We start from the raw sequence: 9080 nt of genomic DNA, 5'->3' as shown, positions 1-9080 counted from the left end.
TCCGATTAAATTCTGTCTTTTTAACCATTATTTCTGTAGCAAGGCCAGGTAAGAAAATGTGCATGTGTTTGTGGTATGAAGGGGCTTCCTTATTACATCATCGTAGAGGGAAGAGGCAAGTTTCAGAGACCAAGTCTAGTTGGTAAACATGTTAACTGGAAAGGGATTTAAGAAAAAAAATCCAGCTGAAGACAGTGTGGTCAGAGGCAGAGATGTTCTTGGGAAGGGCTATCTAGAAGCTCAAAGTGAGCCTATGAGCCTATGAAGGTCAAGAAGACCCTCTCGTGATAAACACCATGAAGACTGAGAGTTCAACATCTAAATCCAGTGATAGGCATGAGGGACTAGATGTATCTTTCCATGGATGGTGGTGGGGAGCTTGTTCTCTAAAGGAATAAGAGTAGATGAGACAGGAGCAAGAGAAAATAATTTACCCTTCTCTTTATGTCCTTCATGAGTTTTATCTTTTCCAACCTAAGCAAACTCTTTTTCTCATGTTTTTCTTATAGACTTTATAAAATTATTTTTACTTTCTTCTGGATTCATTTTAAGTATGTGTAGAATTAAATACAGTACTTCACATGTAGCCAGTTTATTGCAGAGGTCAGTGAGAAGATTATTCTAATATCTGAATGTTATATGTATGGTAGAGTGTTAGGAGGCTGGGCTTTGAAATGAAGTAGGTTGGGTTTGACTTCCCAGTTTGACTTACAGATTTGATGCTTTTGGGTAAAATACTTCTTTGAGCCTGAATTTTTGCATTTATGAAAGAAAAAATAATACTGTATCATATGACTATAGCCATGTTAACAAACCACTCAAAACTTAGTGTCTAAAACAATAACCACATATTATTTCTCAAGAGACTATGGGAAGGTTGGTTGAACTTGGCTGGACTCTCATATATCTGGACTCAGTAGGTTGACTGATCTAGGATGACTTCAGCTGTGATGACTTAAATGGTCTCTTATTTTCTAGCAAGCTGGTCTACACTTGCTCGTATGGTGACTAGCAGGGTTCCAAGATGAGGAGAATGGCAGCACACAAGGTCTTGTGAGACCTGGTTCAGAGCTGGTATGATGTTACTTTGGTTGCATTCTTCTGGCCAAAGAAAATCCAGCAAAAATTCGGGGGGTGAAGGTTCCATCGCTTGATGGGGCAGAGAGGGGATGGGAAAGGAAGGAAGAGGTACAAAGTCACATTGCGATGGATGTGGATAGAGGGAAGCCACTGAAGCCAGTAATGCAACCAATCTACCACAAATACTTTCCTCCAAGAAATTTAATCAAGGGTAAACAAAATATACATATAAACTACCTAGCACCCAGTAGACAATCAATAAATTCTAGTTTTTTCCCTTTTATTCCTCTCCTTTACTTCTTTTCTGTTAATGAAGTCTGAAAGTTTATTAGTTTTCTTAGCTGCTACGTTATTATTCTTGGACTTGAAATAAATCCCAAACTAATTTTTTTTTGGTATGAATCTGTCTCTCACCTTCTATATTTATATAACATGTTATATTTTCTGTTCCTCAATTTAAGGTTTAAAACTTATCTTTAAGTAAATTAAAATTTATTATGTGCATAGTAATGGTCCATATATTGTGCAAAGTGTTGTACATAATAGTGTGGTGATTAGGGGCACCCACTCAGGAAACAGACTTCCTGGTCTTGAATCCTGGCTGTGCCACTCAGTAGCTCTCTGACCTTGGGCAAGTTAACTAACCTATTTGTTGTAGAGTGGGAATAATAATAGTATATTTTATCATATGATTGTTGTGAGAATAAAATGATTTAATATTTTTGAAGCTTTTAGAATGGTGCTTGGCACATAGGAAAGTTTATATGAGTAATTGTTAAATAAATGGGTGAATAAACCAATCTCTTCTTTCACCTTCAGTTTATCACAGTTTACTGTGTGATCTCAACTCTACAGCTCAAGACATTGTTGAGTGATTTTAGCACTTTCCCCCTGAACACATAGGAAACTTATATAGTTATTAAATAAATGAATAAATGAATAAAAAATCCCTAACTTCAAGATATTGCAACAATACACTGTGTTGAAGGGATGTAACCACAAGATATTGTTGACTGATTCAAGGCTCTTCTCCTCAAGCCCTGTGTGCCTTTAGAATTCCTCTCAACACAGTATTCCAACAGCTTTTACAAATTATTCCAAGCAGATACCCAAGAAGCAAACTATTTTTCCTACCTTGTCTTCTGGGTTGCTCTGACCCTGCATTCTAACTTGGCAAGGTACTTTTGAGTCTTGATTCCTTTGTTTTTTTCTATTATCTCCCAGTCTGATTCATCCACAAATTTGAAAATTGTATTATCTTATTTTTGGGTAAAAATATTTAAAGATTACCATTAAACAAACTCTGTTGCACCCAATGAGGAACCACTTTCCGTGTTGGCACAATTGTGTCTTAACTATCTTGAGTGTTTGGATTATCCAGCAAATTTATAATCCACACAGGTTAACTTTCATCATTTTATCTACACAGATATTATGAGAAGCTCCAACTGTTTGCAGAAATCTGTTTACATGGTGTCCATTGCACTTTTTAGCTCACCAACCTAGCAGTTCTATCAATAAAAACAGTGAAGTTGGTTTGAAATCACCTAATTAATAGTAAAATTTTCTATTAATTATTAATAATCACAGTCCAATTTTTCACAAAAACACGTTTAAGATTTTTCTCTACGTGTTTGTCAGGGAGTGGTCTATATTTTACAGACGCTAACCTTTTTCTTCTAGTTATTCTTTTTTAATTGATTAGAATATTTGGACAGTATATTTTTCCTTTAAAATAGCTTCAAGGCAGCGCGCAGACGCAGGACGGAGATGCGTGTCCTCTCTGAGTTGCCGTAGGGGCTAAGGTGGCTGTGGCCTGGGTCGGTTCCCCACCCCGTTCCACGTCAGCCTAGGATTTTGCTGGTCAGCCGCCACTGCTGCGGGTTGGAGCCGGAGGACCCGGTCCCCTGGTTTCCCCAGCCGCTGCCCCTCGGTGAAAAAAAAAAAAAAAAAAAAAAAGCTTCCAAATTACTATAGTTATACATATGCATTGTAATAAATACAGATAATATTAAGAGGGAAAACCAAACTTTAAAAAATCACTATATATAATGGAATATTATTATATATAATACTTATAATAATATATTATATAATATTATATATATATATATTTGAATATTATTCAGCCATTAAAAGAAGGAAATCCTGCCATTTGTGACAACCAGGATGAACCTGAGGGTATTATGCTAAGTGAAGTAAGTTAGACAGAGAAAGAAAAATACTGTATGATCTCACTTATATGTGGCATCTAATAAAGCCAAACTTATAGAAACAGAAGATTGGTGGTTGCCAGGGACTGGGGGGTGGGGGATATAGGGAGATGTTTGTCAAAGGGTACAAACTTTTAGTTATAAGATGAATAAGTCCTGGGGATGTAATGTACAGCATGGTGACTATAGTTAATAATACTGTATTGTGTACTTGAAAGTTGCTAAGAGAGTAGAGCTTAAATGTTCTCAAAACACACACACACACGTAACTATGTGAGGTGATGGATATGTTAACTAACCTTTTTGTGATAATCATTTTACAATGTATATTTGTATAAGATCATCACCTTGTATACCTTAAACTTACATGATGTTCTATGTCAAATATATTTCAATAAAGCTGGGGAAAAAAATCTCCCAAATTTCTACTATCCCGAGTAAACTGCTATTAATATAATGGTGTTTCCTCGTCCCTTCCCTTCCCTTCCCTTCCCTTCCCTTCCCTTCCCTTCCCTTCTCTTCCCTTCCTTTCCTCCTTTTATGGAAAAATGCTATCCATACTGTTTCATAGCTTTTTATCACTTAATGATCAATTATTAACATATTCCTATGTTATTAAATATTCTTCCACAACATCACTTTTTTTTAAAAAATCTTAGTGACCTTGGTTTTGTTTTGTTTTTTTTTTAATTAATTAATTTATTACTTATTTTTGGCTATGTTGGGTCTTCATTTCTGTGCGAGGGCTTTCTCTAGTTGCGGCAACCGGGGGCCAGTCTTCATCGCGGTGCGCGGGCCTCTCACTATCGCGGCCTCTCTTGTTGCAGAGCACAGGCTCCAGACGCGCAGGCTCAGTAACTGTGGCTCACGGGCCTAGTTGCTCCGCGGCATGTGGGATCTTCCCAGGCCAGGGCTCGAACCTGTGTCCCCTGCATTGGCAGGCGGATTCTCAACCACTGCACCACCAGGGAAGCCCCACAGCATCATTTTTGATGGTTGCATACAGCTTTGTTGTATGAACGTAACATAATTTAATTAGCAACCCTCTATTTGGGGGCACTTGTTTTCAATTTTTTATATTATAAATATTTTCATTTTGAACATTTGTATGGATAAAATTTTGTGTACAATCATGATTATTTTATTAGACTATATTACAAAAAGTAGATTTGTTGAGTCAAAAGATTCATCATTTTTAGCTTTTTAATAAATTTGTCAATCTCCCCTCTCCCTCCCAAAATACTGTTGCTGTTTGTATCGTACTGTTGTCTGTTCTGGGCATTAACATTAACATTTTTTTTTTAGTGATTTTGATAGGTACAAAGTTATCTAATTGCTTTAATTTGCACTTATTTGAGTAATAGTGAGGTGTAACTTTTAAAAAATAAATATTGTCCCTTTAAATTTTCTCTTTTGTGAATTTCCTACTTATTTCCTTTGTCTGCTTTTCCATTACTGTAATCAGTTTTTCCTATTTATTTGTACGTGTGCTTTATATTTTAGTGTCAGTGACTCCTTGTCTGTCATGTATGTTACCAAACTTTTGTTCAGTTTGCCATTTGTCTTTAATTTTGATTTTGTTGTATACGTACAATTTAAAATTGTATGTAGTCAAATCTAGCTACAACTTGAAAAAATTCTTTGGCATTGTCTTCCAGTAATTTTGTATTGATATAATTAAATACTTAAACCTTCTAGAACTGATTTTTTGTGTATTACTGAAGCCGAGACTTCACTGGATTGGTTTCTTATTCCCATCCTTCCACATTCATGTCAGTGAGAGCAGTCACGCTCAGGGCAGGAGGCTGAGTTGGAAATACCATTGTTCTAACTAGTGTGGCATCCACAGCATACATATCAGTGAAGCCAGAGGAACATTCTGATAGAATTTGTGTTTACTCTGATCTCATCTTATTTTCTTCTGAATTTTCATCATCGTTTTTTTTTTTCAGTTGAGATAACCACTTCCTTCCCTTTTTTCTGAAGTTCACTTTAGTGAGCTCAGTGGGTGATACAAACTGGCTAAATCTAGTTAAAAAAATCTAGCTGGGCCCACAGGCATTCCTTTCTATTATAAAGGCCTTAATATTTTTATTATTTTAGCTCAACAGCATTTTTTTTTGCTTATTAATATTAGTTTATGGGAAATAGGCAATTATACAAAATACAGGATCAGAACCAAAATTTGTTTTCAAAATGTGAGTTTTGAGACTTGGAGGATTTCATTCGAAACTCTCAATTATATAATTACAAAAAAAATTCATGTTTCAGGAAAACATACTTAATTTTAACATTATCACAAAGTTAGACAGTCAAGTATTTCAAGGGGAAACAAAACTGAAGCATTATTTACAAATTTAGACTACATGAGACATTGTGGAGACTCTTTTGTTAGTCAACAACACAATACATAATTTTACACACTACACTTCAAAAATGATGCATCTGTGAACAATATGATAAAGGTCATAGTGCTGAAGACTTTAAATTCAAGGTTGGTAGAGTTGAAGACTAAATTCAAGGTCACAGTCATACTAACAGACTTTAAATTCAAGGTTGTTGTGATGAAAACTCTAAATTCAAGGACAGATTGTCTAAGAAAGGACAAACAACTAGCATTCAAGCTATTTAGTCAATTAGTTCCCTGTGAGTACAAAATATATAGGAATCACTAAATGGATTAGCCTAATTACAAATTCTGTTCATTTCTAAATAACTTATAAGTCTTTTCACAGAATCATTGTCACATATTTTCTCTCTATCCTTGTGTAGGTATTTCTGCCTCATTTTAAATCCTTATTCAAAACAATTCTCTCCCATTTCCATATTTTTATAAGTATAAAATATTTTTAAACAAAGAAATGTCTGTTCTAGACATTTCTAGAGAACTATTTTCCCACTGGAGAAAAAAAAGATTCCCATTTCCTCCTCTACCTCAAAAACACAAAGCAAACCCAAACAATCCAATTCCTAAAGTAGCATCTCATAGAACCCAGGGCCTGGCATGATATTTCATGCTAGTTTTCCTGCTATAAGCTGAGAACAATTTGATTATTTACATTATTGAGAAATTTGTTTAACAGGCTGGATTCATCCCAGGGCTTCCATCAGCAGAGGCTTGCTTAAAAAAAGACGAGAGCAGTGGCATTTTTGAATGGGAACATCAAAGACTCTCTTCCATCTCTCCTCCTCGTATTCTTCATCAGATTCATCCATATCTGCCAAATTGTCATAATCGTGTACTTCTTCCTCCTCCTCTTCTTTCTCTTGCATTTCTTCTTATTCATTAGGACCCATTTCCAATCGAGCTATAGACACCCTGAGTGTTGGACATGCCATATGGAATCAGGGAATGGTGACATTAAAGATCTTGTCTTTAAAGTAAAAAAAAAAAAGGAAGATATAATATCCTTCCATATAGCATGATGTTATATATGAATATACAACTTGTGTATTCATATACCCAGCCTGGACTGAAGATTGGAAATTTAACAACAACTCCAGGTCCTTGAACTTCCTCCTCATCACCTTTATTTATTTATTTATTTTTTAAAGAGTTTTTTGATGTGGGCCATTTTTAAAGTCTTTATTGAATTTGTTACACTATTGCTTCTGTTTTATGTTTTTGGTGTTTTGGCTGCAAGGCATGTGGGATCTTAGCTCCCTGACCAGGGTTCGAACCTGCATCCCCTGCACTGGAACGTGAAGTCTTAACCACTGGACCACCAGGGAAGTCCCTTCACATCATCTTTAGCATTTGTTATTCTCCAGTAGCAACTGTCTAACTGGCAAGCCTTCTCAGGAAGTGCGTCTTTTGACATTTCAGTCCTGATTCGGTATGTGAAGAAATAGTGGGGTGGGTGTACAGAGCTGAGTTCCTGCAGAAACGATGTGGAAACTGAAACTGTAATATCCCCAGTCATTGCTACACACTCTGGATCATAAACATATCTGAAAATTTGGTCTCTGATGATAGGGAAGCCACCTGATACAATATTGTTGACATAAGAAGTAAACCAGTCAGTAAAAGTAGCACCTTGATAAACATGTCAGTAGCAGCTGGACTCCGAGCCATTTGGTCTGGACATTTGGTAGTGAGGTGGGAGATAGATGGGCCCCTGGCCTGGACAGCTGGTGTTTGTCAAGTGGAGTAAAACTGAAGCTTTGTTCTCACGCAGACGCTCCAAGGACAAAGCTAGTGGCAGAAGCTGAGCTCTGCTGAAGTAAAGAGATAAGATGACCACTCCTGAGGTCAAGGAAAACTTCCCTGTCTGCACATGCGCAGGATGCCTCCTTGGGGGTCAAAAAGGGAGGGGACGCCACCCCATAATAAGTGTGGACATACCCCCCACAGGCCTCTGGGGTGGGATACATCTTAGCAAAAAGTTGTGCACGCATGTTGGGGAGGGTCCTAGGGCAGGTCAGGTGTGAAGAAAGAAATAAGAAAATTGGCCAAAGGTAAACAAAAACCCAGAAGGACTGTCCTATATAAGTGATTTAAATCACCTCTTTATTGTGCTACTCATTTAGGACGCCCATACTCTTTCTCTCTGGGTGTGTATTTCTGCCTTGCTTCTGACTTAAATAAACAAGCTGCTTCTCTGCGTGCTCACCCACATGTTATGCTGTATCTCTAATAATAAACTTTGTACCTGTTTTTACAATTTTTGCCTCCTTGAAATATTCTTGCTTTCAAACAGGGGAAAGAGCCAGGGCCACTTTGCTGCTAGCCTCTAGTGCCTGGTGGTCTAGCGGCTAGGATTCCTGGTTTTCAACTCAGGTGACCCACGTTCAATTCCTGGGCAAAGAACTAAGATCTCTCTTCAGGACCACACACTACTGTCTCTCCAAGATCAGTAGAAGACTTCATTTTTGTTTCAGCCCTTCCACTGCTATGTACCGACTCAAACCATTATGTATGCAAAAAGTTAAAGGGAGAAAATATTTCAGTCCCTGTCTCTGCTGGAAGCCTCCAGCAGCTGTATAGATGTCTAACAAATCCTCAGAAAGATAGTGATTAGACAGCACCATGCTTCCCAACAACCCAGGAACCACTAACTTCTGCCCGTAGTGGATATGATAGTAACATCGATAATCATCTGGAACTTTGCAGCCCATCTGAGCTTCTGCAGCATCTAGGTTTTCCTCTTGAGTACTCTCTTTCAGAGAGAAAACCACCTGGACATCTGGGTTCCAAATATTTCTTGAGATCATCCCAGGCCTTTGTAATAGCAGCATAATGGTCAATATATCTTCCTATATCAGAAAAGTATCAATGAAGACGGATTTCCAACACTGGTTCTTCTGTGTTTTCTCTTCCTCAGGTATCAGCCAGTATGTTTTGCAATGTCTTCTCCACAGCGGATCATGACTTGATAGCTAAGTCTTTGACTGACATAGCAACAATTGATTAGGTCTCGGTAGTCCAAGAAGGATAAGATGAGGAGCAGGGGATTAGTGGGCAGCGATTCCAGGGTCAGGGGCGCTGACTGGTCTCCATGGCGGCCATCTTGCCTGGCCCCTTGCAGGCCTGGCTCCACCCCCACCCACCCCCCTCCCCCGGCCCCCGCGGCCACCATCCGCCTCAACAGCATTTGTAAGCTGTGCATTCTATCAATGATGGGTATCAGATGGAGGTGGCTCGTCATTAGCTCCAAAGCCCTAGAAATCTTTTTTATTTCTAAAGAGGCAACAGATAAGTGAATACTGTTGTGAATACCCAAGTGAATCAGTAAGCAATTGTGATATGACGGAATCTGCCACTGATTCCTGATATAAAATTGTGCA

The 9080-nt window shown here is 37.9% G+C and overlaps 1 pseudogene across 1 annotated transcript; it reads right to left on the bottom strand.

The window, feature by feature from the left end:
- Positions 1-4274: 4274 nt before the first annotated feature.
- LOC309638435 (F-box only protein 3 pseudogene) lies at positions 4275-8802 on the bottom strand (annotated as a pseudogene). The gene is made up of 3 exons: positions 8165-8802; positions 7019-7424; positions 4275-6810 (listed from the first exon to the last, which is right to left on the bottom strand). The product of its transcript is annotated as an F-box only protein 3 pseudogene (transcript).
- Positions 8803-9080: the final 278 nt, after the last annotated feature.

This window comes from Balaenoptera physalus (genome assembly GCF_965194825.1).
Source record: "Balaenoptera physalus genome assembly, chromosome: 1".
Taxonomy (NCBI): domain Eukaryota; kingdom Metazoa; phylum Chordata; class Mammalia; order Artiodactyla; family Balaenopteridae; genus Balaenoptera; species Balaenoptera physalus.
Note: the sequence above shows the minus strand (reverse complement) of the source record. Positions and strands in the feature narration are given on the sequence as shown.